The following is a 17,647-nucleotide window of genomic DNA, read 5'->3' on the forward strand; positions in this document are numbered from 1 at the left end:
GACATCCCCCAAGTCAACCGCCAAACTTTATAAGACAAGAACATTTGCAGGACAATTCCTGAAGCCTTTGTGAAGGGTTTCTGGAGGAAATGCAGTTATTTCCGTCTTCCTTCAGATCTAGTTCTGTGCGCACGCCTGCCGTGCGAAGGGCAGCTAACTCAAGAGCTCCTCGGTACAAGGTGCAAGGATCGAGGGAGGCTCTCATCGACCCCTGTTTAAGGAACGCTGAAGCCAAGGCCGACACGAAATTCTAGCAGGTTCCTCTTTAGAAGCCCGGGGCGCTTCCTTTGTCCAAATCCCCAGCAAAAGTCCCCACCCCAAGCCAGACTCCCCACCCAGCCCGGGATGAGCCCCACCCCGCGGCTGCTGGGCCAGCCTCCGGGCCGGTTTAACTGGTTGGGACTGAAACCCGCGGTGAAGATGGTCTGCGCCTCGGGAGCTAGGGAACAAGCTGTGCGGAGCGTGGACAGGACAACTCCTGCCCTTCTCCGGAGTTCGGCCGACACTGCCCGCAGCAGTCCTCCCGGAGCCCGCGCTGGATAAGTTCGCGACCATCCGACCCCCTACCACTGGGAACTGCGCAGGCGCCGGCAGCGCTCTGGCGCGACGCGTTTTCTCGCGCGCTCCCGGGTCTCCCCCGCGGGCCCCTGGGCCGGGCAGGCGTGATGCTTCCTGGATGTTGTAGTGCGCCTCCCGCGGAGGGCCGCCTGAGGACTGGGCACTAGGTTTCCGAAGACTACTATTCCCAGCGTGCCCCGCGCGGGGGTCACGGGGCGCTTGCCCTCACGGCCCCGGCCGTCAGCGCTGGGAGGAGGAGCCGGGAAGCTGGCTGCGGCGGGCGGAGGGAGTGCGCGTGCGCGGTGGGCCGGCTCGCCCGGTTCTGTCCCAATCATTGTAAACAGGCGGAGGCTGGGGCGGGGTGGGAATGGGGCGCCCGAGGCCGGCCTGGGGCGCAGCGCAGGAGGCGGCCGCGGCGGCAGCAGCGTGAGAGCAAGGAGGCGGCGGCTGCGGCGGCTGGCGGTCGCGCGGCGGCGGCGGCGCAGGTCAGTGGCGGGCGGCAGGGCCCGGTGCCTGCAGCCGTCCGCGCGCCTCCCCGTGGCGTCTGTCAGGCAGCGGGCCGGGCTATCGCGGCCGGGCGGCGAGGCGGGGGCGTGGCTGCCGGGGCGGCTGGGCAGGGCGCTGGTCGGCGGCTCCGGCCAGCGCAGCCCGTTCCTCCGCTCGCCGGCCTTGGGTCCAGTCGAGGAGGGTGGAAGCCGGGCCCTTCACCGGGGCGCGGGCCTCGGATGGCGGAGAGGGACTCGGGCTTTTACGTAACCGCGGCAGGGATGCTGGAGGGTCTCCGGTGCGCGCCCGGCGCGGAGGGAGGCTGGTGGACGCCCGCGTGCTCCAGGGGCGCCGGCAAGTTCGAGCTGGGAATTCTCAGAACTCCTGGTCAGGTGGGCTTGTGCCCACAGGCTCTTGTGGAGGTCAACTGGGGGGTGGCTTTCAGTTTTTTTTTGTTTCTTGTTTTAAACGTTGTGAGAGTGAAACAGGTTTCCCCGCATACCACACACCCGAGCCTCCCTCAAGTCCTCACGCCCCTCGGGTTTGGGAGTCGTGACTCCAGAGCCTCCCCCCGAGCAAGCAGAGAATCTTCTCCTAAGGCCTGGTTGAGTGCTCGAAGGTGATCAAGTGTTAACTCGAGCGGTTTTGACGGTGCGGGTGAAAGTGCTGTGGTTTGGACGCCGCGTTCGCGTGGACGCGCCGGGTCTGGAGCCGGTCACCGCGGGTCTCCGCCCTGCGGCCCGGGTGGTGGTGCAGGTGCTCGGCGGAGAGGCGCTCACGTTCTCCGGAAGGCGCCGGCCACGGGCGGTTCGCTGGTCACGGAGTCTTGTCTGGAAATGAGAAAGATAATCCATTTTCCGCCTTCCGAATTAGCTTGGCCACTTGGTAACTCCTTTTTGAGTGTCTTCCTGAGGACGAGTTAATTGCTGTCAGCTGTTTCGGCAGATGGTGCCGGCAGGAAGGAAGTTAGTTAGCAGAGGGGCTTCCACTTTTCAGAGTGACCCATAAAAGGAAGCGAGGTGGGCTAGCTAAACAGGAGCCGCTGGGAAGTAATTTTTTAAACAAAGTATCTCGAAGCTGCGAGAGATAATTATCTCTTTAAAATAGTATTGCTCCTTTTAGGTCTTATAGGGACTATTTCTCCCTAGATTTAGAAAAATAGAAGTGGTATCTGAAAGTACATAATAACTTTAATTACGGTGTTTCCTTTAGAAAGAGAGATTGGGCCCAAAATGTAACTCAAAAGTATGTTCTTTATTTTTTAGAAGAAAATCTCCAATAAAGCTTTTGTTAGTATATGTAGAGGAAATAAGTAAAAGTGCAGGTCATTTAGTTTAATTTCTGTGTAGCAGGTACTGTGAAGACTTGCAGATGGATAAAGTAGTGCCCCTGCCTTCAGGATGCTAAGACTTTATCTCTTACTTGAACTTCCATGAAGACAGTGTGTTTTTTAGATTGCTTTGACTGGAGGAAGGCCAGGGGCACAGTGGGTATACAAGGGAGGTAGTGGTCAGTTTTAATGGAGCAGGGAGGAGAGTGTAGAAGGGGGCAGTGGTAGGGAAAAGTGTATGGGAAGGGCTGAAAACAGTGAGGAGACAGGCTCAGACAGGATGGGCTCTTTGGTAGGAGGATCTGTTTGAGAAAAGCCAGGAGTCCAAACTTACAGAGTGAGTGTGGGATCTGCAGGTATGGCCCACAAGGGTGGAGGGTGGTGGCAAGCTGTGAAACCCAGGAGGTAGGCAGAGGCCACCTTAGGAAGAGTCTTGTAGACAGGTGAAGTAATTTCAGCTTTAGCTTGAAGCAGAGGGGAGTCACTGAGACAGGATGAAGAGGCCTAAGCCTCTCTCATAGGGAATAGAGTTACAGAGTTACATTGTAACTCTCCCCTATGTGTCAGGCATTGTATTAGGTGTTTTAGACTTGATGTCCTTAAACTTGAAGGCTTTGGCATGAGGGAGGCAGAAATTGCAGGAGAAGAGGTTAAGGCCAAGCGAAAGTTGAACCAGAGGACTGTGAGGATGGAAAGTCGTTCTCTGCAGCTGTAGCATTGGGCTTATGGGGTCAGTAGCAGAAGGTGAGGCTGCACAGATCGGTCCCCATGCCATTCTAAGGGTTCTCGAGGGCTTTTTCTCTTGGTAATAATAGAGCGTATGGATTTTAACCAGGCAAGAGACATGATAAGGTTTTCATCTTAGGAAAATCACTCTGGTCTCTTATAGATGTCAGAAGGGATGGAGGGAAGACAAGGCAGGATGCAGGAGGACAGTGAGCAGTTTTTGTAATATTTGAGGTGACAGATAAGGGCCTAAAATAAGGTAGCGTCAGTGGAGATGCAGCTGCTGCTAAGTCGCTTCAGTCGTGTCCAACTCTGTGCGACCCCATAGACGGCAGCCCACCAGGCTCCCCCGTCCCTGGGATTCTCCAGACAAGAGCACTGGAGTGGGTTGCCATTTCCTTCTCCAATGCATGAAAGTGAAAGGGGAAAGTGAAGTCGCTCAGTTGTGTCCAACTCTTCGTGACCCCATGGATTGCAGCCTATCAGGCTCCTCCGTCCATGGGATTTTCCAGGCAAGAGTACTGGAGTAGGGTGCCATCGCATTCTTCGGTGGAGATGCAGAGGAGTAAGTTAATAGCACAAATATTAACGAGGTAGAATTAACAGGATTCAGTGAGAATTGGATTTGGGAAGTGAGAGAGAAACAGTAGGACGAAATAACTGGATTTTAATTTGGGTGATTGAATAGACAACAGGAAAGTACACTGAGACAGGGAATTCAGGGAGATGAGCAGGTCTGGGGAGGAACAGTATTTTGGCTTTTGGATACATTGAGTAGGAGTTACCTATAGAACATGCAGGTGGAAATGCTACAGAGTCAGATGTGTCTGGGTTTGGAGCACACGGGAGAGGTCTTGATGGGAGAGTCATCAGGATCTATCATAGGTGGTACCTGAAGCTTTTCATTAGGTAACACAGCATAGGAAGAGTTTCCGGATGGAGAATAGTCGCATTTGAAGCCAAATTGAAGAAGAACTGAAACAGGAAATTCCTGTGTGTTTAGAAATGTCGAGAAATTGTGAGAAAATGGTGTAGAAGCCCAAATGGGATCATTTCAGAAGGAAGCTGTACTTCACAACTGCCTCTCCAGAAAAAAAAATAATAATAATAAAGGAAGCTACATGCTTCCTTTGAGAACTTGAGGAAAACTGGGTTGTTAGGAGTTTGTTGAGTTTGATAACTGAGAACACTTTCATAGCATCCTACTTGGTGCTGTCATCTGGGGAGGGAGCTGTTCAATTGAATTGAGGTGTAAATGGAAAGTCAGAGTGGAGAAAGCCAATGTAGGTTATTTCAAGAATAAACAAATCTTCAGCTGTGAAGAGAAGAATAGGAAGAAGTGTTACCAGAGGTTAATAAAGGGATAGGAAGGAACTTTTAATTTGGCAAAGACCTGAGCCTGCTTTTTCCTTGTTGTTCAGTCGCTAAGTCATGTCTGACTCTTTGTGACCTCATGGACTGCAACACGCTATGCTTCCCTGTCCTTCACTATTTCCCAGAATTTGCTCAGATTCATGTCTGTTGAGTCAGTGACGCTAACTATCTGTTCCTCTGCTGCCCTCTTCTTTTGACTTCAATCTTTATGAGCATCAGGGTCTTTTTGAATGAATTGGCTCTTCTCTTCAGGTGGCTAAAGTATTGGAGCTTCAGCATCAGTTCTTCCAATGAATATTCAGGGTTGATTTCCTTTAGGATTGACTAGTTTGATCTCCTTGCTGTCCAGCGGACTCTCAAGAGTCTTCTCCAGCATCACAGTTCGAAAGCATCACTTCTTCAGCACTCAGCCTTCTTTGTGGTTTAACACTAATATTCGTACATGACTAATGGAAAAACTGTGGCTTTGTCTATATGGACATTTGTTGGCAAAGTGTGTATGTGCTTTTTAATACTCTGTCTAGGTTTGCCATAGCTGTTCTTCCAAGGAGCAAACGTCTTTTAATTTCATGGCTGCAGTCACCATCTGCAGTGGTTTGGGAGCCCAGGAAAATAAAATCTGTCACTGCTTCCACTTTTTCCCTTTCTATTTGCTATGAAATGATGGGACCAGATGCCATGATCTTAACTTTTCATTCCAGTCCCAAAGAAGGGCAGTGCCAAAGAGTGTTCAAACTACTATAAAAATGTGCTTATTTCTCATGCTAGTAAGGTTGTGCTCAAAATCCTTCAAGCTAGGTAGACTTCAGCAGTACATGAATGGAGAACTTGCAGATATACAAGCTAGGTTTAGAAAAGGCAGAGGATCACATTGCCAACATTTGTTGGATCATAGAGAAAGCAAGGGGAATTCCAGAAAAACATCTGCTTCCTCGACTACATGAAAGCCTTTGGTTGTGTAGATCACAAGAAACTGGAAAATTCTTAAAGAGAGATGGAAATGCCAGATCACCTTACCTGTCTCCTACGAAACCTGTATGCAGGTCAAGAAGCAATAATTAGAACCTTACATGGAACAACTGACTGGTTTAAAATTGGGAAAGGAGTACACGAGACCATATATTGTCATCCTGCTTATTTAACTTACATGTAGAGTAGTACATCATGCGAAATGTCAGGCTGGATGAATCACAAGCTGGAATCAAGATTGCCGGGAGAAATATCAACAACCTCAGATATGCAGAAAGCAAAGAGGAACTAAAGAGCCTCTTGATGAGGGTGAAAGAAGAGCGTGAAATTGCTGGCTTTTTCCTTATGCTACCTTTTTTGAGATATTCATATAACATAAAATTGATCCTTTTAAAGTGTACAATTCAAAGTGTTTTTACTATGTGTAGGGGTGCAGTCACCCCTACAATCAATTTTAGAGTCTTTCATTTCTGCTCTTCTTCGTTATCAGCCACTCGCCATCCTCCCTGCTTCCACTCACTAGCAACCACTAATCTACTTCTACTCTGTGGGTTTGCCTGTTTCGGGCATTTCATGTACATGGAATCATCTATGTGATCATCTGTGACCAACTTTTACTCAGCATCATGTTTTCAAGACCTGTCCATTTTGTAGCAGGTGTCAGGACTCCATTCCTCGTCATTGCTGAGAATATTCCACTGGCTGGAATATTCCACATTTTGTTTATTCATAAGTTGTTCAACATTTAAGTTGTTTCTTTGTTACGGCTATTTTGAATAGTGCTGGTGTGAATAATCATGTGCAGCGTTTTTTGTAGATACGTGTTTTCATTGTTCCTGGGTACATACCTAAGAGTAGAATTGGCCAGATCATGTCCTGAGTTTTATGTTGGAACAGTTTGAGGACCTTCTAAACTGTTTCCCAAAGCAGCTGCACCACTTCACTCTCCAGTGCAAAGATTCTCATTTCTCCATATCCTCACCAACACTTGTTATTTTCTGGTTTTTGAAAATTTAAGCTATCCTGGTAGATGTGAATTGGTAACTTATTGTGCGTTTGATTTATATTTATTTCCCTGGTGGCTGATGATGTTGAACTTCTTTTCATGTGCTTATTGGCCATTTGTATATCTTCTTTGGAGAAATATTTATTCAGGTTCTTTTCCTAGCTTCGCATTGGGTTGTTTGTCTTTTTGTTGTTGAGTTGTGAGAGTTCCTTTGTATATTCTGGATGGTAGACCGTTATCAGTATATGCTCAGTTGTTTACTACTGTTTTGTGACCCCGTGGACTGTAGCCCACCAAACTCCTGTCTATGGAATCTTCCAGGCAAGAATATTGGAGAGTGGGTTGCCATTTTCTCTTACAGGGATCTTCCTAACCCAGTGATTGAACCCACATCTCCTGTGGTTCCTGCATTGCAGGAGCTGAGCCATCTGGGAAGCCCCTTACCAGTATATGTGATCTGCAAATCCTTTCTTTCATTCTTTGGGTAGTCTTTTTTACTTTCTTGATAATGCCCTCTCATCTACAGAAGTTTTAAATTTTGATGAAGTAGAATTTATCAGTTTTTTCTTTTGTTACTTGTGATTTTGGCGTCCTGTCTGAATCCATTGCCAAGTCCACAGGCATGAAGATTTACACTGTGTTTTCCTCTGGAGTTTTATAGTTTTAGTTCTTATATGTAGGTGTTGGTTCATTTTGAGTGAATTTTTGTATATGGTCTGAGATAGGGCCTGTTTTTTGTATGTGGAAATCTAATTATCCCGTTCCTATCTGTTGAAGAGACCATTTCTCCCCCATGGAGTAAAAATGGACACATTCGTTGAAAATCAGTTGACCATAGATGTTTGGGTTTATTCTGGACTCTTCAAATCAATTCTGTAGGTGTGGAGGCTTATCCTGATGCCAGTGCCACATTGATTTGGTTACTCTAGTTCTGTAATTGCTTTTGAAATTACGAAGTGTTGAGTCTTCCCCCTTTGTTTCTTCATTATTTTTGTGTGGTTATTCGAGGCCCATTGCGATTCCATACTGAGGATCAGATTTCCATTTCTGCAATAAAGTCTTGTTGAAATTTTGCCTTGAGTCTATAGATCATTTTGAATTACAGCAATACTTTGTCATCTTAACAGTACTGAATTGTCCCATTAAAAAGGAGTTTATTTAGGTCTACTCTAACTTCTCTCAGCAGTGTTTTGTAGTTATCAGTGTATAAGTCTTTCACCTCCTTGGTTACATTTATTCCTGTTTTATTCTCTTGGCTGCTAATGTCCAGTCATTAGCAGACCAGTAAGCTACCAGGACAGCTGTGTATCTCTTGGGTGTAGCTTCAGCACTCAGCCACTTGACAGCTTTGGTCTTAGCCTTTGTTTCTGTCTGTGCACATGTCAAGATCATCCAGAGGTGAGTGGGGAGGGCTTTCTTGGGTGAGATGAGCTCAATGAGATCCACCTAAGACACTTCTTAATCGACTGGTTTAAAGACAAAGACAAGGAGAGAATCTTGAAAGTAGTGAGAGAAGTGGCTTGTCACATACAAGGGATCCTCAGTGTCATCATCAGCTGACTTCTCATCAGAAACCACAGGAGCCAGAAGGCAGTGGGATGACACAGTCACACTACTGCAAGGAAAAATGATGAGCCAGGGAATTCTGTGTCCTGAGCATGTGCATGGTGCTGGGCATCCACATTTCTCCTGATTTCCAGAAATTTGTTGCAGCAGTTCAAGGTCTTTGTTCCCCAGAACATCTCCCTGCTCAGCCTTTCTTCTCATGGTTTGGAGGGAGTGTTCACTCCAGCTCTTGCCTGATGCTTCAGGGAGCAGCGCGGCTAACACCTCTCTGGCTGCCCCCTAGCGGCGTAGCCCTGGGCGTGGGGGGAGTTCTGAGGTAACTACATTTAGGTGAGATAAGGCGGGCTGCTTCTGCACGTAGGTCTTCCAGAGACTGGAATAATTCAGTTTGTTTGCGAATGAGGTTTGTTCTGCTGTGCCAGTGCTGGTAATGTGGGCTGTTATTTTCAAGGCTGCCGCTGATCTGGGAAGCCCAGGATAGGCTCAGAGTGAGTTAAATATCATAGAATCCTATGTTCTCACTAAGATTCAACTGTTTTTCTTGAATAAATGCTCCCTGAATTGCTACAGGCTTCTGGTTAGTTTCTTGGGTTAAAGTGGATTCTGACTGATTTTAGTTGGCTCTTCTGAGGGTGAACTTTTGGAGTTCCTTAAGCTATCATTTTTGGAGAAGGAGATGGCAACCCGCTTCAGTATTCTTGCGTGGGAAATCCCGTGGACAGAGGAGCCTGGAGAGCTACAGTCCATGGATTTGCAAAGAGTTGGACACAATTTAGCAACTGAGCACTCAGGCTATCATTTTAACCTCACTCCATCTGTTTATTTAGCACTCCATTCAGTATTAGGCTGCCTCTGTTACTGTAGTTGACGTGAATCTTTTGTAGACAGCATATAGTTGGGTTAGTATTTTTCTCTGTTCTTTGCTTTTTTCCTAAAGAATTTGAGGTGCTTGTAGAGATGCAGCATAATAAAGGTTTTTTGGCCGTCAAAAACAGTGCTTAGCTACTTTTGTCTATTTGGGGACAAGGTTTAACAGTGAATTTGCTAGGTCAGAGTGTCAATTTTTGGTAGATGCTGCTGAATTGCCTTCTGAATGAATCAGTTTGCACTTCTACCAGTAGCATGCAACTGGCTCATCACACCCTCCAGTGTTGGGCATCAGACTTGTTCCTCTTTAGAAAATTGGTGGGTGAAAAACAGAATCTTTTAAATTCCCTGTTTTTTCATTTTAAAAGTATTTGCTTCAGATTCAAATCCTCAATCGCTTTTTGTTTTTATTTATTAGTTTGCAAAGTAATTGTCATGTCTAGTGCCAGTACTTTTTCTCCAGGTTTCTTCTTGGCTTCTTACATTTGTTTATGGTTTTTTTTTTTTTTTTAACAGTGCACTTACGATTTTCCGAACGTTATTTAAAATGGGAGTCAAGGAAAGAAAAAGCAGTAAAACTCTTCCTTTTTCACACTTTTATGGGCGGAGGATATAGTTTATAAAATCTCAAGTTTTGTCCAGGAATTTTATATTGTTGCTTTTGTGTAGTTACTATTGTTGCTGCTTACTGAGTGCCTGCTGTAGACCATGAATACTCTTTTGTTTAATCTTGGCAGTGCTGTGGCAGGTCTCTGTCAATATTGACAGATAAGGAAACCCCATCTATGAAGAGTGATGGTACTTAGACCTGCAGCTGTGCCACATTCTCTTTCCCCATCAGGGTCTCTCCCAATTTCTTTACTGAGGACTGGGGGCCTGGGTGAGCCATTAAGGATAACACTGAAAAGATCACAACTTAATCTTTTCTGGTATATTCCTCCAGAGGTGTTTTATACACATACGAGCAAAGAACATATAAACATGTATACCTTCTGTTCTAAACGATCATTGTGTAAATCGTGGAATGAGGCTTTTATTTATTGAGTGCTTACTCTACACCAGGCGCTAGGTCTCTTTCTTTGCAGTTGATCAGTTTGAATGAAGTCCATCAAACTGATCACCTGGAAAGATTGTATAGATATTTAAATGTAAAGCTTTTGCCTGAAAAGTAATTAAAAACAAAAATACTAGCTGAACAACAAAAATGCTAGCAGAACTTGTTTGGAGTTGCTTTCAGAGTGATACCTTGATAAAATGAAGCATGATCATAATCATTTGGAGGCTAAATTAAATCAGAAGCACTGCAAATTGAGAGCCAGATTTGATATTTGTATATATTATGAAATGATCACCACAGTAAATCTAGTTAGCATTCATCACCACACACAGTTATGAAAAAAATTTTTTTAATCTAGATTTACTTTTGTCATGTTTACTGCTGTTTTAATTTGTAATTCCCCAATGATATATGATATGGAACATCTTTTCATATGCTTATTTGTCATTTGTATCTTTTTTGGTGATGTTTCTGTTCTGGTCTTTTGCCCATTTTTAAATTGTTTTGTTTTCGTATTGTTGAGTTTTAAGAGTTCTTTGTGTATTTTGGATAGTGGTCCTATATCAGGTATGTCTTCTGCAAATGTTTTCTCCTAGTCTGTGGCTTGTCTTCTGATACTCGGTCTTCAGTTCAGTTCAGTCACTTAGTCGTGTCCGACTCTTTGCGACCCCTTGAACCGCAGCACGCCAGGCCTCCCTGTTCATCACCAACTCCCGGAGTCCACCCAAACTCATGTCCATTGAGTCGGTGATGCCATCCAGCCATCTCATCCTCTATCGTCCCCTTCTCCTCTTGGTCTTAAGTCTCAATTTTTATGTTCATTCTTCCACTCTTCTTTGTTCCCCTCTTTTTCTTTAATATTAGCTAAATAAACTAAATTGTATGTCCCTATATTTTGAGACTTAATCAGAATCAGGTTTTATCAGTTTAATTTTTCCAGGCCGGTGTCTCTTTTTTGTCTATGATATTAACAGCCATTGTTGCCAGTATCTATTTTTAAATTGCTTGTTAAGTGGTGATAGTCTTTTATTTCTTTGTTTATTACATGGAAGATTTTGATAAAAGGAAACTTGGCTGAACTATACTTTGTATAGGAGGGTTCAGAATAAATGCTCCCCCCCCTTTATTTGCCAGTTATTCCAAACAACTACTTGGTTCTCTAGTTCTCATATCCTCCAAAGTGATCAGTGAATTTTATTTTTAAATATTTTTATGAACTCGTGGATTTAAATATACTTGATACTTCAGTTTATGGCAGTTATTAATTTTATTGGTTCTCTTTGGCATCTTTGACCAGTGGGAGCATCTTCTAGATGACTTCTGAGTCCTTTTGTCTTGATTCCAAGCATCTTTCATTTCTCTTATGACTTGATATTTCAGCCTCATACATATCTTATGTATTTGACCTGGTGTCAGCCTAACGGAAATGTTTAATAGTATGTTAAATTGTATTGTTAGGCTCACACAACTAAATATGTATTTATGTCTTAGCAACTTTGAATTCAGTTCAGTTGCTCAGTTGCGTCCAACTCTTTGAGACCCCGTGGACTGCAGCACACCAGGCTTCCCTGTCCATTGCCAACTCCCGGAGCTTGCTCAAACTCATGTTCATCAAGTTGATGATGCCATCCAACCATCTCATCCTCTGTCATCCCCTTCTCCTCCTGCCTTCCAACTTTCCCAGCATCAGCATCTTTTCCATTGAGTTAGTTCTTCACATCAAGTGGCCAAAGTATTGGAGCTTCAACTTCAGCAGCAGTCCTTTCAGTAAATATTCAGGGTTGATTTCCTTTAAGATTGACTTGTTTGATCTCCTTGCAGTTCAAGGGACTCTCAAAAGTCTTCTCCAATACCACAGTTTAAAAGCATCAATTCTTTGACACTCAGCTTTCTTTGTAATTCAACTCTCACATCCATATATAACTACTGGAAAACCATAGCTTTGACTAGACAGACCTTTGCCTTTTCTAAATTCAGGTTGAACATCTGGAAGATCATGGTCCATGTACTGTTGAGGCCTGGCTTGGAGAATTTTGAGCATTACTTTGGTGTGAGATGAATGCAATTGTGTGGTAATTTGAACATTTCTTTGGCATTGCCTTTCTTGGGATTGGAATGAAAACTGACCTTTTCCAGTCCTGTGGCCACTGCTGAGTTTTCCAAATTTGCTGACATATTGAATGCAGCACTTTAACAGAATTGCCTTTTAGGATTTGAAATAGCTCAAGTGGGATTGCATCACCTCCACTAGCTTTGTTCCTAGTGATGCTTACTAAGGCCCACTTGACAGGCAACTTAGTAGCCATTTGAAAAAAATAATACACATAAGCTGAAAGAGAAAATCATTTTTATCTTAAAAAATTAGTGGTTTCTGTGTGTCCATTAAACACTGCAGCTTATGATACTTTGCAATCAGATTGAACATCACCACCCTTATTTCTTGTTCCATGTTGATTTTTTAAAAACCCCTATAAAGCCCTGCTGTATGAAGGTATGCTGTTGAAGGGGATGTGCACAGTCAAGTGTTGAAAGCCACCTTCTTTTCTGGTAGCTGTGCAGTGTCTGACAGGTGTCGAGTAGCACTGTGCTTCCCTCAGTTTGAGCTACCTCAGACTCGTGGAGTTTGCTCACAGTGCCCTGGGTCCCTCTGCACACTGTCGGGGAACAGTGGACTAGATGCTTTTACCCACTGTCTATTGTAACCGATAGTGTGCATTTTAAAAATTATTAAATGAGGTTTATTGGGCTCCCCTGTTTCCAAGCCAAGTTCTGATTTAAGATTTGCTTGAGACTAGATCATGTGATTATATGAGATGTGGCAGGAAAGATACCACCTGTCTCCCACCTGTTACTTTAAAAATGTGCTGTTTTATTGTTACATTCCAAGTGATATTTATTAAGTTTTTTAAATTTTAATTTTTATTGCAGTATAGTTCCTTTACAGTGTTGTGTTTCTGCCGTACAGCAAAGTGCATTGGCTGTATGTATACACATACCCCTCTTTTTTGGATTTCCTTCCCACTTAGGTCACAGGGTGTTTTTATAAGAAAACTTTTTTTGGTCCTTGGTGTTTGTGACTGCTTATGATATAGCACTTCGGATTTTGTGTAAAGGCAGTGGACTTTTCTCTCCATACTTACTATACATACATGCCCTTTGATTTGGACAGCTGTGTGCAGAACTGAACTGTGTCTTCCCCAGCCTTTCAGCCCAGGCAGAGGTGGAATTATTTCTGGCTGCTAGATACTGTATGTTCTGGCTGCTCATTTCCTGACACCTGGAGTTCTGAACCTCAGAGTTTTTATGTTCACCTAAATAATGGACATGGTCTGTGCTTTGCAGATTTCTGTTTCATCCAGAGGTTGATTTTATATTGCATTATATCAGTTGCCTAAAATGTGAATTTTTCTGTTTTCTTGTTAATAATCATGTAATAGTAATTGTCAGCCTTAAAAAGACATTCATATGTTCGTGTTCATTATCATGAACTTTGGAATTTCACATCTTTTAAACTGATTTTGATAACATGTATCTTAGAGATGTCTCATTATCTATCTGTTTACTTTTGGCTGTGCTGGTCTTCATTGCTGTTCATGGACTTCCTGTAGTTGCAGCAGATGGGGGCTGCCTGCCAGTGGTGCCTAGGCTTCTCGTTGCGGTGGCTTCTCTTCTTGCGGAGCACAGGTCGCGGCTCCCGGGCTCTGAGCGCAGGCTCAGGAGTTACGGCACGTGGGCTTAGTTGCTCTGCAGCATGTTGAGTCTTCCGGGTCAGGGATCGAACCCGTGTCCCCTGCATTGGACCCTGGACTACCAGGGAAGCCCTCTTAGGCATATTTTAATCAACGACACTGAGAATGTTGAGAAGCTGAGTGGAAAACATAAATCACGGTGTCATTCAGTGAATTTCTCTATGGCATATGGGGCACTAATTAAAAGTGTTTTGGCTAAGCCCCTGGGGGTTGGGGAGAAATTAAAATAAAGATTAAATTTAATGATATATAAGATGACTGCAGAAAAGAAACAGTAACTCGAGTAAAATGTCTGTTAAAGTACTTGTTGTTTAGTCACTCAGTCGTGCCCGATTGTTTGCGACCCCGCCAGGCTCATCTGTCCTCACAGACCTGAACAAAAGTTGGGAGTTTTGAAAGGACCAATTAGGTAACAACCCAGAGGGCTGACAGTTGGTCTGTGGGGGTGTGCGTGCTTCTGCACCTGTGGATACTGCCGTGCGTCACAGGCACAGGCTGTGAACCTCGCGCGTGTTAGTGTGGCCGGGACTTCGCTGTGGATGATAGGAAACTCCCTAAGCCTCATCTGCTTCGTCTGAAGGATTATTTGCCTCATCTCAGCTCGTAAACTTGGTTTTCTTTTTTTTTCTTGAATAGTAATGTTCATGTCTGAAGAGAAATCCTTTGATGAGTCGAGTTCCTTATGGCCTATAAAATTTTGTGTAAGTGAAAAGTGTGGTTACTGGGCCTCAGCGGTTTGTAGAATAGCCTGATTGACGCAGAGTGCCTGCCTTCTTTCTGGGAATCTGGGACTTCAGTACACGCTCCGCAGAGAACGCCGCTGTGACCGGGCTCCTCGGGGACCTTGGGCTGACGGAGGAGCAGGCAGAAACCCCTGGCGCTTCATATGTGTCCCTGTGTCTCCCCTGCCAGTGGGCCCTTGGGAGCATACGCCTGGTTCCTCTGGACTCGGCCCCTTGTCCTTGGCTTTTTTTGCTCTGTATCCTTTCTGTGTAATAAGTCTCAGCCTGAGCATGACTGTGTGCTTACTGATGTGAGTCCTCCTAGCGAATCGCCGACCCTGGGGTGGCCTTGGGGACCCCAGCCCAGTGTCAAGACTCAGGCAAAATGCTGGTCCCCACCTTGTCCCCACCCCCCGCCTCCCGCCTCCCGAGTTTTATAGCTGAAGCTTTCCTTTCAGCTATTTCTTTTGGTGTTTTTTCCTTTACCTAAGTAATACCCTTAAACTACTGTTTTTGAAGATGGCAGTTTTGAATGTCCTTTGTTATCTGGGTGTTAGGTGGATGAGGATTTGGGTCTCTGAGACCCTCCCCGGGTTCGCTGCCCCCAGCCCTCCAGCATAGTCATGCCCTGCACAGTGCTTGGTTCCATCAGTCAGCATCCATCGTTTTCACTGTGGTTATTACAGAAGCACTGTGTAATCCTGAGCCAGGCAGAGGACTACGGTTTCATTTTCCCATCTACCTTTTTTCTTAAAGTTAACGGTCGTCACTTACTGTTATTTGCTTTTTACTCTGTTTTTATGACAGATTTGTTCCCAAAGCTCCCGTCTTGTTCTTCTTTTCTGCACAGGCAGATGTGTTGGAACCCTTCTTCCCCTGGGTCACAGGGACTGTGTCACCAGCTGGCCACAGGCCTGCTTTTCCTGGGTTCCTTGCTGCCCATCAGGTCGCATCTCAGGTTGTCAAGTCTCTTGGGCAAGTGTACAGGGAATACAGTCCTTGCTGCTGTGTGTCTGAAGTATCTTTATTCTACCTGTACACTCAGGTGGTTGTTGAAACTGGTTTTCTTATTAGAATTTTGAATATGTTTGTTTATCGTCTGTAAATTTCCATGGTCCTATTGGCAAATCGATTGTGATCTTTTGTAATTTGCTTGTCCTGTTCTGCCCACTAGGAGTCCTTCAGGATCATCTCTCTGTCCCTTGCGCCCTGAGACCTCATAGTGTGCTCTGATGGGTCTCTGCATGTATGGTGTTGGGTGCTTAGTGGCCCCTTATGAGCTGGATGCTCTTTAATCCTGAGAAAATTTGAAGAACAAGAATGTATTTTACATGGACACGTGCTTATGAAGTTGGCCATCCCTAGACAGTAGGTTATGGGGAGGTCAGTGCTCAGTATGTTCTAACGAGCCAGTATCTGGATTCCCTTGTAGAGATGTAGGTTAGAGACTTTTAACTTACAGACTATTTTTAAAAACCATAAAAATAAGGAAAAGCTGCTTCCAGTGACTTTTAGGCTGTGTTTAATAAAAATCCATTTATAAATACTGGATTTGTTTAACTTGTGAACTAGTTAAGTAAGCTGTTGGTTTTTTGGAAGAGGCCCTTGTCTGTGTAGATATTATCAAGTTTAATGAATCATTGGAGTTATTTTCAAAACCTCATTTCAGGAGACTTAAGTTTAGCAGTCGGTCTTTCTTGCTGATACTGCTTTGTCCTTTGGCATGGTTGAGTGGCTCCTCTTACATGTGCTGATTAACACTGGTACATGAGCAGAAGAGACTGTTGGGAACAGTGTATATCCTGGTTCTTTAGAGGAGTGAAGTTTTTTAAGTCTTTATTAAGTTTGAGTCTGATTTTGTGAAACTTATTTTTGGCTTTACCCCAGTTAAAGCTGCCATAACTGTTCTTTTTACATGAAATATTTAATTTCAAAGGTATAATTTGGGGGATTCTAAAGTAAAATTCTAGATGTATGGAAATACTTTTAATAGTTTTTGTTAGTTATTACAGAAGTCACATTTTTTTACTAAATTCTCTCTGGAGAGAGATTTTTCCCAGATAGCCATAGGCTTTCATTTGGGAAAGACTGGAAATAGACATTCCTATTGCAGTGATTTTGGGTGTGGGGGGCTGGGACGGGATGTCAACCATTAGGGTGAGAGTAGCAATATTTGAGGAGAGTTCATATTTTTAATGGCTCATGATCATCTCTGCATAGCATCCGTGGTTTTTTCCCTATCTGTGAGATTTTATTGAGGTGTAATTTATATTCAGTGATAGGCACAGTTTAATGGTTTTTTTTTTTTTTTTGTGACCCCATGGGTAGATCTAGAGGGCATTTTGCTAAGTGAGATAAGTCAGACAGAGAAAAACAGATACCATATGATCTCACTTATGTGTAGAATCTGAAAAATAAGACAAAATGTAAATAGACTCATAGATACAGAGAACAAATATGTGGTTGCCAGAAGGGAAGGAGGTGGAGAGTTGAATAGATGAAGGGGATCAGGAGGTACGAACCCCCAGTTATTAAAAGAAAAGCCTCGGAATGTGACGTTCAGCGTAAGGAATGTGGAATAATGTTAAATAACTTTGTGTGGGGACAGGTGGTTACTAGGCTCACAACTGGTCATCGTTTCAAAATGGACCTAAGCGTCAAAGCACCAGTACCCTGAAACTAACACAATGGTGTGTGTCTGTGGTATTTCATTAAGATGTGTTTCAGCAAATGTGTGTGTGTGTGTGTGTGTAGCCCACGTGCCTGTCAGGACATAGAACACAGCCATCAACCTGGAGAGTTCTCTCTAGCTGCTCTGTACTCTGGCCCTGCCTCTTCCCCAAACCCCAGGACCCCAGTTCTAGATTCTCCCGATGGAGATGAGCTTGCCTCTTCCAGAACTTCGTATAAATAGTCATACACTATGTAATCTTGGGTGTCTGCAGTGCTATCTTGAAGTTCATCTGTTTTGTTGTATGGATGACTAGTTTGTTCATTTCAAAAAATGCTAGTATTCCATTGTGTGAATATATTTCCGCTTGTTTATCCAGGCTTGTTAATGGCAATGTGTTTCTGTTTTTTATCTGTTATGAATACAGTTACTCTGATCATGTGAATATGTGTGAATATGTTTCCATTTCTCTGGGGTAAATACTCAGGAGTGGAATTGCTGGGTCATATGGTAAGAGTTTAACTAGATACTGCCAAATAGTAATACTTTTCCAAAGTGGTTAAATG

The 17,647-nt window shown here is 44.2% G+C and overlaps 1 protein-coding gene across 6 annotated transcripts in view; it reads left to right on the forward strand.

Annotated features, from left to right (window-relative positions):
• Positions 1–334: 334 nt before the first annotated feature.
• The window catches only part of RALBP1 (ralA binding protein 1), a 40,817-nt gene continuing 23,504 nt past the window's right edge, over positions 335–17,647 (forward strand). Inside the window, exon 1 of one of the 6 annotated variants that reach the window (XM_086373194.1) lies at positions 335–543. The gene's annotated coding sequence lies outside the window, so the exon portion shown is untranslated. Of the gene's footprint in view, positions 544–872; positions 1,664–1,703; positions 1,930–17,647 lie in introns of those variants that run through there. The other 5 variants (XM_086373191.1, XM_086373192.1, XM_086373196.1 and 2 more) reach the window with 5 other exon arrangements.

Source organism: Bos grunniens, chromosome 24, assembly GCF_055505025.1.
Source record: "Bos grunniens cultivar Pamir isolate PY7600 chromosome 24, Bosgru_T2T1.0, whole genome shotgun sequence".
NCBI classification, from domain to species: Eukaryota; Metazoa; Chordata; class Mammalia; order Artiodactyla; family Bovidae; genus Bos; species Bos grunniens.